Source organism: Peromyscus maniculatus, chromosome 12, assembly GCF_049852395.1.
Source record: "Peromyscus maniculatus bairdii isolate BWxNUB_F1_BW_parent chromosome 12, HU_Pman_BW_mat_3.1, whole genome shotgun sequence".
NCBI classification, from domain to species: Eukaryota; Metazoa; Chordata; class Mammalia; order Rodentia; family Cricetidae; genus Peromyscus; species Peromyscus maniculatus.
This window is the reverse complement of record NC_134863.1, coordinates 38,955,562-38,966,894: the sequence shown is the minus strand read 5'-3', so window position 1 is coordinate 38,966,894 and position 11,333 is coordinate 38,955,562. Positions and strand designations below refer to the sequence as shown.

Below are 11,333 nucleotides of genomic sequence, written 5' to 3'. Positions count from 1 at the left end.
TTTTCGTATGTTGAACCATCCTTGCATCCCTGGGATGAATCCTACTTGGTCGTGATGGATGATTATTTTAATATATTCTTGGATTGGGTTTGCCAATATTTTGTTGAGTATTTTTGCATCAATGTTCATGAGGGAGATTGGTCTGTAGTTCTCTTTCTTTGTTGCATCTTTGTGTGGTTTGGGTATCAGGGTAATTGTAGCCTCATAAAAAGAGTTTGGTAGTGTTCCTTCTGTTTCTATTGTGTGGAACACTTTGAAGAGGATTGGTATTAGTTCTTCTTTGAAAGTCGGGTAGAATTCTGCACTGAAACCATCTGGTCCTGGGCTTTTTTTGGTTGGGAGATTTTTGATGACTGTTTCTATTTCTTTAGGGGTTATTGGTCTATTTAAATGGTTTATCTGGTCTTGATTTAATTTTGGTATGTGGTATTTATCCAGAAAATTGTCCATTTCTTCCAGATTTTCCATTTTTGTGGAGTACAGGTTTTTGAAGTATGATCTGATGATTCTCTGGATTTCCTCGTTGTCTGTTGTTATGTCTCCTTTTTCATTTCTGATTTTGTGAATTTGGGTGCTCTCTCTTTGCCTTTTGGTTAATTTGGCTAGGGGTTTGTCTATCTTGTTGATTTTTTCAAAGAACCAACTCTTTGTTTCATTGATTTTTTTGTATTGTTCTCTTGTTCTCTATTTCGTTGATTTCAGCCCTCAATTTAATTATTTCCTGGCGTCTATTTCTCCTGGGTGAGTTTGTTTCTTTTTGTTCTAGAGCTTTCAGTTGTGCTGTTAATTCATTGATATGGGATTGCTCCATCTTCTTTATGTGTGCATTTAGAGTCATGAATTTTCCTCTTAGCACTGCTTTCATAGTGTCCCATAAGTTTGGGTATGTTGTATTTTCATTTTCATTGAATTCTAGGAACTCTTTAATTTCTGTCTTTATTTCTTCCTTGACCCATTGATGTTTCAGGTGGGCATTATTCAGTTTCCATGAGTTTGTGGGTTTTCTATAATGTTTGTTGTTATTGAGGTCTAACTTTAAGGCATGGTGGTCTGATAAGATACAGGAGGTTATTTCAATTTTTTTGTATCTGTTGAGATTTGTTTTGTGTCCAAGCATGTGGTCAATTTTTGAGAAGGTTCCATGGGGTGCTGAGAAGAAGGTATATTCTTTTGTGTTAGGATGGAATATTCTGTAGATATCTATTAGGTCCATTTGAGTCATAACATCTGTTAGGTCCTTTATTTCTTTGTTAAGTTTCAGTCTGGTAGATCTATCTTTTGGTGAGAGTGGTGTGTTGAAATCTCGCACTACTAATGTGTGGGGTTTGATGTGCGTTTTAAACTTTAGTAGTAGTGTTTCTTTTATGAATGTGGGTGCTTTTGTATTTGGAGCATAAATGTTTAGAATCGAGACTTCATCTTGGTGGATTTTTCCCGTGATGAATATGTAATGTCCATCCTGGTCTCTTTTGATTGATTTTAGTTTGAAGTCTATTTTATTAGATATTAGGATAGCTACGCCAGCTTGTTTCTTAGGTCCATTTGCTTGGAAAGCCTTTTCCCAGCCCTTTACTCGGAGGTAGTGTCTGTCTTTGGAGTTAAGGTGTGTTTCTTGTATGCAGCAAAAGGATGGGTCCTGTTTTCTTATCCATTCTGTTAGCCTGTGTCTTTTTATAGGTGAGTTGAGACCATTGATATTGATGGATATTAATGACCAGTGATTGTTAATTCCTGTTATTTTTTTTTTTGGTTGTGTTGTGTTGTCCTTCTGTGGTGTATGTTGGTGTGGGATTATTTATTGCTTGATTTTTCATGGATGTGTTTAGCTTCTTTGGGTTGAATTTTCCCTTCTAGTGCTTTCTGTAGGGCTGGGTTTGTGGACAGGTATTGATTAAATCTGGTTTTATCCTGGAATATTTTGTTTACTCCGCCTATGGTGATTGAGAGTTTTGCTGGGTATAATAGTCTGGGTTGGCATCCGTGGTCTCTTAGTGTCTGCATGAGGTTTGTCCATGATCTTCTAGCTTTCATAGTCTCTATTGAGTAGTCTGGTGTTATTCTGATGGGTTTGCCTTTATATGTTACTTGGTCTTTTTCCTTTGCAGCTCTTAATATTTTTTCTTTGTTCTGTGTGTTTAGTGTTTTGATTATTATGTGGCGAGGGGACTTTTTTTTGGATCCAGCCTATTCGGTGTTCTGTAAGCTTCTTGTATCTTCATAGGTATTTCTTTCTTTAGGTTAGGAAAGTTTTCTTCTATGATTTTGTTGAATATATTTTCTGTGCCTTTGAGTTGGTATTCTTCTCCTTCTTCTATCCCTATTATTCTTAGGTTTGGTCTTTTCATGGTGTCCCAAATTTCCTGGACGTTTTGTGTTATGACTTTTTTGTCTTTAGCGTTTTCTTTGACTGACGAATCTATTTTCTCTATCGTGTCTTCAGTGTCAGAGATTCTCTGTTCCATCTCTTGCAATCGGTTGGTTATGCTTGTTTCTGTAGTTCCTGTTCATTTAGTCAGGATTTCTATTTCCAGCATTCCCTCAGCATGTGTTTTCTTTATTGTCTCAAATTCATTTTTCAGATCTTGGAATGTTTCTTTCATCTGTTTAATTGCTCTTTCTTGGCTTGATTTGATTTCTTCCCATTTTTTGTTCATTTTTTTCTTCCATTTCTTTAAGGGAGTTTTTTATTTCCTCTTTAATGGGGTTCTTCATTTCCTCTTTAAGGGAAGTTTTTATTTCCTCTTTAAGGGAGTTTTTTATTTCTTCTTTAAGGAAAGTTTTTATTTCCTCTTTAAGGTAGTTTTTCATTTCCTCTTTAAGGAAAGTTTTTGTTTCCTCTTTGAGGGAATGTTTTATTTCTTCTTTAAGGGCCGCTATCATCTTCTTAAAGTCATTCTTAGGGTTGATTTCTTCTGTTTCTTCTGTCATGGTGTGTTTAGGTCTTGCAGGTGTAGAATCACTAGATTCTGATGTTGCCATATAGGTCTTTATGTTGTTGCCTGTATTTTTGCACTGGTGTCTACTCATCTCTTGCTCTGTGCAGTGCAGGTGGTGTCTGTGTCTCAGAGTGCCTCTCTTGTTCTAATTTTTAGTCTTGGTTTAGTAGGGGTTCTTGGTTAAAGTGGTGCTATTGGGCTATTTCTTTAGGGGCAGCTGATTTCCATAGGTGAATTATATACTTATGATTCTGGTGATCTGGTTTGGTGACTGGGTAGCGCCTTCTTCTGTGTTCCCAGGTCACGTTTTGTCCATTTGTCAACTCCTCAGCTGATCTTGTTTCTTCAGACTTTAAACTGTAGGCATCTGAATCCTCTCCCAGATGGGTTTCAGCTGAGCAGGGTAGTCTCACCAACACTTCCAAGTTGTTGGGTTTCACAGGATCAGCAGCTGGGCCCAGGGTTGTCCTCAGAAGGAGTGTTAAGATTCATTCTGGTTCTGACTCACGTAGATAGCTTCTTCCTCAGGTGTTGGGGTTGGGGGCGTCCCTGTTCCAAGCTGCGTCTGCTTGTCTCCGTCCCTGGGCCTCTACCTCTGCGGTCCAACGCCGGGCCTGTATGTCCCTGTCAGTTGCCGCTGGGTCTGTCTGCCTCTGGGGGCCGCCACCAGGCCTGTATGTCTCTGTCGGCTGCCGACAGGACTGAATGTTCCTGTCAGCTCCCGCCTCCGGGCCGGTCTCCAAGTTACATATTAAATTTTTGTGTCTTCCTCATCCTCATTTTAAACACTCTTTGGAATCCATCTTAACATACGAATAATGATTCCTGATGCTCTCCAAATACTAAACATATCTCAGTGACAACTACTGGCTTTCCCCATAAATAATACAAAGCGTACTTTACCTGCCGTCCTATCCTAGTTAACCCCAAAGGTCGGGTCTTACACCAGTGAAGGGATGAACTTGCCAGTGAGAACAAGAGCAAGAAGACAAATAGCAAAGATGAAAGGATTTCCATCTTCCATGTCCTTTATACAGGTTGCCAACAGAAGGTACAGCTAAGATTTAAGATGAATTCTCACATCTCAAATCATTTGAGTTTAGGTGGGGTTTCCTAATTCCAGTGATTCAATCAAGAAAATTCCCTAACAGGACAAATCATAGCCTCTTGGATTTTGTTCATTAAACATGATTTTTTTTGTTGGTTTTTCTTTCCTTTCTTTTCCTTCCTTCCTTCCTTCCTTCCTTCCTTCCTTCCTTCCTTCCTTCCTTCCTCCCTCCCTCCCTCCCTTTCTCTCTCTCTCTCTCTCTCTCTCTCTCTCTCTCTCTCTCTCTCTCTTTCTTTATTTCTTTTTCTAGACAGTGTTTCTCTGTGTAGCATTGCAGCCTGTCTTGGAACACAGCCTGTAGACCAGGCTGGCCTTAGACTCACAGAGATCTGCCTGCCTCTGCCTCTTGAGTGTTAGGATTAAAGGCGTGTGCCACCAGCCCCTGGCTTTCCCCATGTATTTTTAAAAAAAAAAAAAAGAAAAAGGAAAGAACATAAAGGGGAGTGGGTAGAATAAGGGATGAATTTGGAGAAATTGCAGTTGCGGTTGAATTTGATAAACATAAGTTGAAGTAAATTCTTAAAGAATTATTAGGAATTTCTTAATGTTGTAATTTGCTAAAATCACAGATTGATATCATTAACTGTTAAATTGGATAAGGTAAACCGAAATTATGAGCACATCACAAAATATTAGAAACAGTGAAATTTTGTAGTAGAATTGCTCTTTTTTATTTTTAAACATAAGTTCTCACTGTATATTCCAGGCAGGCCTTGAACTAAAACTCCTCCTGCCTGAACAGCCCAATTCCTAGGACTCTTGATTTAAAGGTGTGACCTATCAAACCCAGATAAGAAGTGTGACTCAGCAAACCTGTGGAGGATTATTTTGTGAGGATTCGCCATAGATTTAATTCAATCTTCCATCCAATTAGATTAGTGCTATTTCCAGTGGGTGTGGTCTCTGGAGAGTACATAAGGACACTCCAGGGTCCAGCCGGGTTCATTCTTCTCTAGACCAGACAGAGTGTGTTTGCATACCTTCTGGCTCCTAGACTTCTAGATCCTTCTAGCCCACACATTGAGGGTCACACCACAGAACTGAGCTAATATTGTTGTGTGCCCACCAGACACTGCTGAGACCAGAGACTATTCCCTGGGAAAATGGAGTCAGACATCTCCCAAGCCTTCCAGGAAGAACTCACCTGCTTCATCTGCCTGAGCTGCCTGACAGAGCCAGTCACCATAAGCTGTGGCCACAGCTTCTGTCAAGCCTGCCTCCAGCTTTCCTGGGAGGACACCCAACTTCCATTCCACTGCCCTATGTGTCGGGAACCATGCCAACAGCAGGAAATGAGAATCAACATTGTCCTGAAGAAGCTGGTGTCCATTGCCAGACAAGCCAGCCTCATGAAGGACCTGAGCTCTGAGGAGCATAAGTGTGTGAGGCACAAGGAGATAAAGAGGATCTTCTGTGTTGAGAGCAGGATCTTCCTCTGTCAGCTCTGCTCTAACTCCCATGAGCACAGAGGTCACAAACATTGTCCCATTGAGGCAGCAGCTGAAGATGAAATGGAAAGACTTCTGAAGCAGATGGCAGCTTTATGGGAGAAGATCCAAGAAAATCAAGAGGCTATCGAGGCAGAGAACAGAACAACAACTTTGTGGATGGACTATGCGAGTCTGCGGGAAGACATGATCAGGTCAGAGTATGGAGAGCTGCATCCATTCCTCTGTGAAGAGGGAGAGAAACATATCGAGTGCATGAGAAAGGAAGGCATATGTGTGTTAGAGAAACTGATAAAGAGTGAAGCCAGGATGGTCCAAAAGGGCAAAGAACTAAGAGATATGTTTCAGGAGCTGATGGCAATGTCCCACGAGCCATATGTGGTACTGCTCCAGGGTTTGGATGACATGGTCAGAAGGAGTGAGTCAATGCAGCTGAGCATGCCCAAGGGTATGCAACCTGAATTCAGTGCCCTACCCATCACTGGACTGACTGAGAGGTGCAAGCACATCCAGGCGCACATTTTCTTTGACCAGATAACCACGTTCCATTACAAGATGAACCTATTTAATGTCTTGAGAAAATTCAGCTTTGGACCTCACCATCAGGATACATCTGAGGGTTCTGTTGGATGCTATTTGGCTTCCTGGGGATCCTTGAAGTTCGTCACAGGGAAATATTACTGGGAGGTGGATTTGCAGGGCTCTGGGGACTGGGCTGTAGGGGTCTGTGAGGATTCCTGGTTAAGGAATACAAACCAAATGACTGACTATGAGGGTGCCTATCTTCTTGTGTGTGTGAAGGAGGGTAATCATTACAGTCTCCTCACCACATGCCCAGTATTCCGGCACTATATAGAGAGGCCACTGGGCCGGGTTGGGGTTCTCCTTGATTGTGTGGATGAATGTTTAAGTTTTGTTAATGTTGCCAAGAGTTCCCTCATATATAAGTACCCCCCAGGTGCCTTCAAAGACCTTGTCCAGCCTTTCTTCTCCAGTGGCCTTAGAGGGAGAACCTTTAATCCAGCACATTAGGCTTTTTGTAAATATTTCCTACAGTACTGTTATCTCTTTTATTGCTATTAAAAAATAAAATACTATTATCATGGAAAAAATGGTTATTTCTTTACAGACACTGCATTTGAGTGCATGTCTAAAATAGGGTTCACTGTGGAGTGATCACTGGCCTAGACTAGGCCTCTGGTTTCTGGAAACAGTTGTTTAGCTTGCGCTGTTTGGGGGGAGGGGGGGCCCAGGTAGTAAAATCAGGATCCATTCCTGGTGCATGAGTGGGCATTTTGGAGCCACGTGCCTAAGGTGTGACACCTTGTGCATCCTTGGTTCAGAGGGGAGGGCCTTGGAACTGCCTCAGCTGAATGTACCATGCTCTGTTGAGTCCCCATGGGAGAGCTTAAAATGGAGGGGGTGGGAATGAGGGGTGCCTGGGGGGGGGGAGGCTTGGGTTGGGGGAGATTGAGGACGGCTGATCTGTGGTTGGTATGTGAAATGAATAGAAAAATTCTTAATAAAAATAAGAAAAGAAAAAATAAAAAGAGGTTACAGAGACATAGCCCACATTTCTAATAATGTTACTCCATAGTTTGCAGTTTTTGTAGTTTGTTTTGTTGAGACATGGTCACACTATATCTTCTTGGTTTGACTGGTACTCACTCATGTAGGCCTCAAACTCAAACATGTCCAGCGGCCCCTGCCGGGGGAGTGCTAGGACTAAAAGCTTGCACCACCCGATCCAGTACAATATCAGTTTATATTTGTAACTACCTTTTCCTCTTCCTTTTCTCTGAAATTGAATATTTGACCCAGTCTGAACATTGACAAGATGCCTAGCTATTCTAAAAATGTTTGAAATTCTTACAATATTAGAATAATATAAATGGTATCACAGTTCTTTAAGAAGAAATATCATTCAAGGACTGAGAGATCTGGATGCAGAGTTCCACAGCTAGGCCCTGGGTAGAGCTCCGGGATTCTATTTAGCGAGGAAGAGGAGGGTTTATATGAGCGAGATATGTTGAAACCAAGGTTGGATAAAGCATAGGGACCTATAGCAAAATGAATAGAAACACATGAACTATATTCCAATGGCTGAGGGGTCCCCAACTGGATCAGGCCCTTGAATGGGTAAGACAGTTGATTGGCTTGATCTGTTTGGGAGTCATCCAGGCAGGGGGCCAGGGTCCTGTGTTCATTGCATGAGTTGGCTGTTTGACACCTGGGGCTTATGCAGGGTTGCTTAGCTCAGTATTGGAGGAGGGGACTGGACCAGCCTGTACTGAGTTTACCAGGTTTACCTCAGTCCTTGGGAAAGGCTTTGCCCTGGAGGAGGTGGGAACGGGGTTAGCTTGGGGTGAAGGAGAGAGGTGCAGGAGGCGGGTGAACAAGAGAATCAGTGTCTCATATGGAGAACTGAATTGTATTGTAAAGTAAAATAAAGTAAAAAAATAAATAAATAAAGGAATACAATGGATGACTTTCCTATTTTATAAAGAACCCATCACAAGAGAAAAACTTCTGTGGAATATTAATTGAAGATATGTTACATTTTTTTGCTGTGTAATATTTGTTTAATGATGCAAAGATGTGTATCATTGGTTTAACACAGTGAGTCTGTGTTACTTTGCCTGTCTAAAATACCTGATTGGTCTAAGAAAGAACTGAATGGCCAGTAGCTAGGCAGGAGAGGGATAGCTGGGACTGCCAGTCAAAAATCAATAAATAGAAGGAGAATAAGAGAAGAGAAAAAAGTGAGAAATGGAGAAAGAGAGGATGATGCTGGAGACCAGCCACCTACCCATCCAGCCACACAGCCAGAAGCAGAGTAAGAGGTAAAGAAAACTTATACAAAAACTGAAAAATGTAAAAGCCCATCAACAAAAGTTAGACTGGCTAATTTAAGATAAGAAGTGCCGCTTTCAAACAAGCCCAGCTAAGGCCGGGCATTCATAACGAAGAATATTTCTCCATGGGATTATTTCAGAGCTTAGTGGCAGGTTATAGTGGTTAGTTTACAGATTTCTTTCCACAATCCAACCTCCTGAAAGATAAAGTGATAGTCAATAGTGAAAGTGCACTTATGGGATGGCATAAACTTGGAACAAGTTCCCTCAAACAATATTAAACCCTCAACATCTGTTGGGTGATGTGTTGTGATAAGGAGATTTGGGGCACCGAGAAAATGATGACACAAGAATCCCACAGGGCCACGGCAGGGGTCTTTGTTTGTTTAGATTTTTGTTTTCATTTGGTTACTTGATTTTGAGTTGGGTTTCCATTAGGTGATCCAGGGGTAATATGAATCTGTGATATTCCTGCTTCAATCTTTCATGTAATTGGTCCTCATAATAATTACTTTGAATAATGTCTCTGTGTATTATCAAATGAGAAGGGTTTCATTCCTGGCCCAACCTATTCTGTTTTCTTCCCCACCACACAATGCTCTCTAGAAGGCAGATTTCTCAGACTGGCCTGACCTACTCTAGTCTCCTTGAATTCTCAGGGTTTATTGCCTGCATTCACCTGTTGGTGACTAGAGTATGCTCTCCTGCCACATGGTATTTGATACTTCTCTACTGATTTTTTTTATTTCCTTTTGATTTATTGTCTCCTTGGTGTAGCATACCAGCAAGAATCTAAACACAGGCATCAACTACATAGAAAGTAACACATGCCTAAAATAAGCAACCATATTTGATATTTCTGAGACTGTGCTCTACTCTAAGTGAGGAGGTAAGTTGGATATCAATCTCAAACTCCTAACTGAGATCCTCAAAAATATCAGTATTAGTATTACAAATATTATTATTATTATTTTGAGAAACATTCTCCTATATCCCTGGCTGGTCTACTACTCAATCTGTAGTTAAGGATGAATTTCAGTATCTGTCTTTACATCCTGAGTACTCGAGTTACAGGCCTTTGACACCACTCCTGATTATCTGTGATGTTGAAGATTGAACCCAGGACCTAGTACATGCAAAGCCACTACTCTATAAACTGAGATATAGCTATTTCCATTTTTTTCCTTTTCAAAAATGGGGCCACATAATATTGGTGATCTGGGAATCAACTTTTAATTGATGCTGTCCTAGAACTTCTGATCCTAATGCTACCAATTTCCACCATGATTATCCTCTCTAAAAGTAATCTGAACATATTATACCATTTAAAATAACAGATTATCATAGAAGGATTTAATGTGCCTTGGGGCTAGAGGATGAAGTTGTCTTGAAAGAGTGAGTGCCTGGCATCTAAGGCAGGATTTCAATGAGGAAAAAAACTGAGTATATGTAGAAATATGAGTATATTCGACCCATTTTACTTGGTGATTAATATTTTCTGTAGGGATGAGAAGAGTAAGAAATCATAATGGAAAGGCAATGGTGTTCCAAAAATAAGATGCAGAAAAATATTTCCTAATAAACTCAATGGAATAGATCAATTATTTAAAGTCAAGGTTTTGATCCTCTGCTATTGATAAAAACAGGGAAGCAGCTCACCTGTTATCTACAGGCCTAATAAAAAACCCTATGTTTAGGCCATGTCTTTGTGGAACATTCCTTTAGTTCATACACTCAGGAGGTATGAGGAATGTCTGTGAGGTCCAAGTCAGTATGGTCTACACAGTGAGTTCCAGGACAGCAGAGCTGTTACTCAGAGAAAGACTGTCTTGGAAATAAAAGAAAAGGAAAGAAAAAACAACAACAAAAAATCAAAACAAAAATCAAAACCAAAAAGCAACAAACATACACAACAACAACAACAACAAAGTCCTTGGGTTTAAGTAAACAGAACAGAACACCAATAGTACAGTCACTAAAAGCAACAATTAATAATAGGGTCCTCATGAAACTGTAAAACATGTGTGTGGCAAAGGACACATTTGTCACAAGGACAAAGTGACAATCTAGAGAATAGGAAAAGATTTTTGCCGGCTATACACACTATAGATGGATAACATCTAAATAAGTAAAGAACTAAAAAAAAAAATGGACTTCATGGAAGCAATTAACTCAGTTAAAAATGCAGTATAGAGCTAAACAGAGAATTGAGGAAAGTGAAAATACAACCTTCACTTGAGGAAGCTTTCATTTGTACCCACACTTCCTAATCCTCAGACCCCCCAAAGAGGAAGATCAGAGAGCCCTGAAAAAGCTTAGCTCACACCCAAATGTTCACTTAAATGAATAAAATTGCCTGCCTTTTTGGCCCTGGTATTCTCAAAGGCAGAATCTAAATGGCTTCTATGATCTAATCAATTAGGGTTAAGGCTTCTTAGGATCTGGCAATGATGTTGGAGGCAAAGAAAATTGCCTAAGGGTAAGCAGTAGGCTTCATCTCTTGCTCTCCTATCATGTAACACCTGTGATTGTAGAGATTTTAATTTACACACTGGAAAGATGCTACAGTGAAGCCAGAGCATGAATGATATCACACTTCCTGACTTCATCTGTAGGATTCTTCCTAACTCAGTTTGGAATAATCCTTATCTGAACCATATTTCTAATGACAAACCTCAAAAAATGTTTACATACAGGACATCTTCACTAGTCTAGAATTTATTAAGGTACATTTAATTTTTATGTCTTCCTCATCCTCATCCTTTTATACACTCTTTGGAATCTATCTTAATATAGTCATTATGATTCCTCGTGCTCTCTAAATACTACACATATCTCGATGTCAACAACTGGCTTGCCACATAAATAATACAAAAGAATCTTATCCTGACAGTCCTCTCAATGGTTAACCCCAAAAGTCGGGTCTTACACCAGTGAAGGGATGACCTTGCCAGTTAGAACAAGAGCAAGAAGACAAATAGTAAAG

General features: G+C 40.2%; 1 pseudogene; it reads left to right on the top strand.

Moving 5' to 3' along the window:
* The first annotated feature begins 5,306 nt into the window (after positions 1-5,306).
* On the top strand, positions 5,307-6,524 carry LOC143268033 (tripartite motif-containing protein 43 pseudogene; annotated as a pseudogene).
* Positions 6,525-11,333: the final 4,809 nt, after the last annotated feature.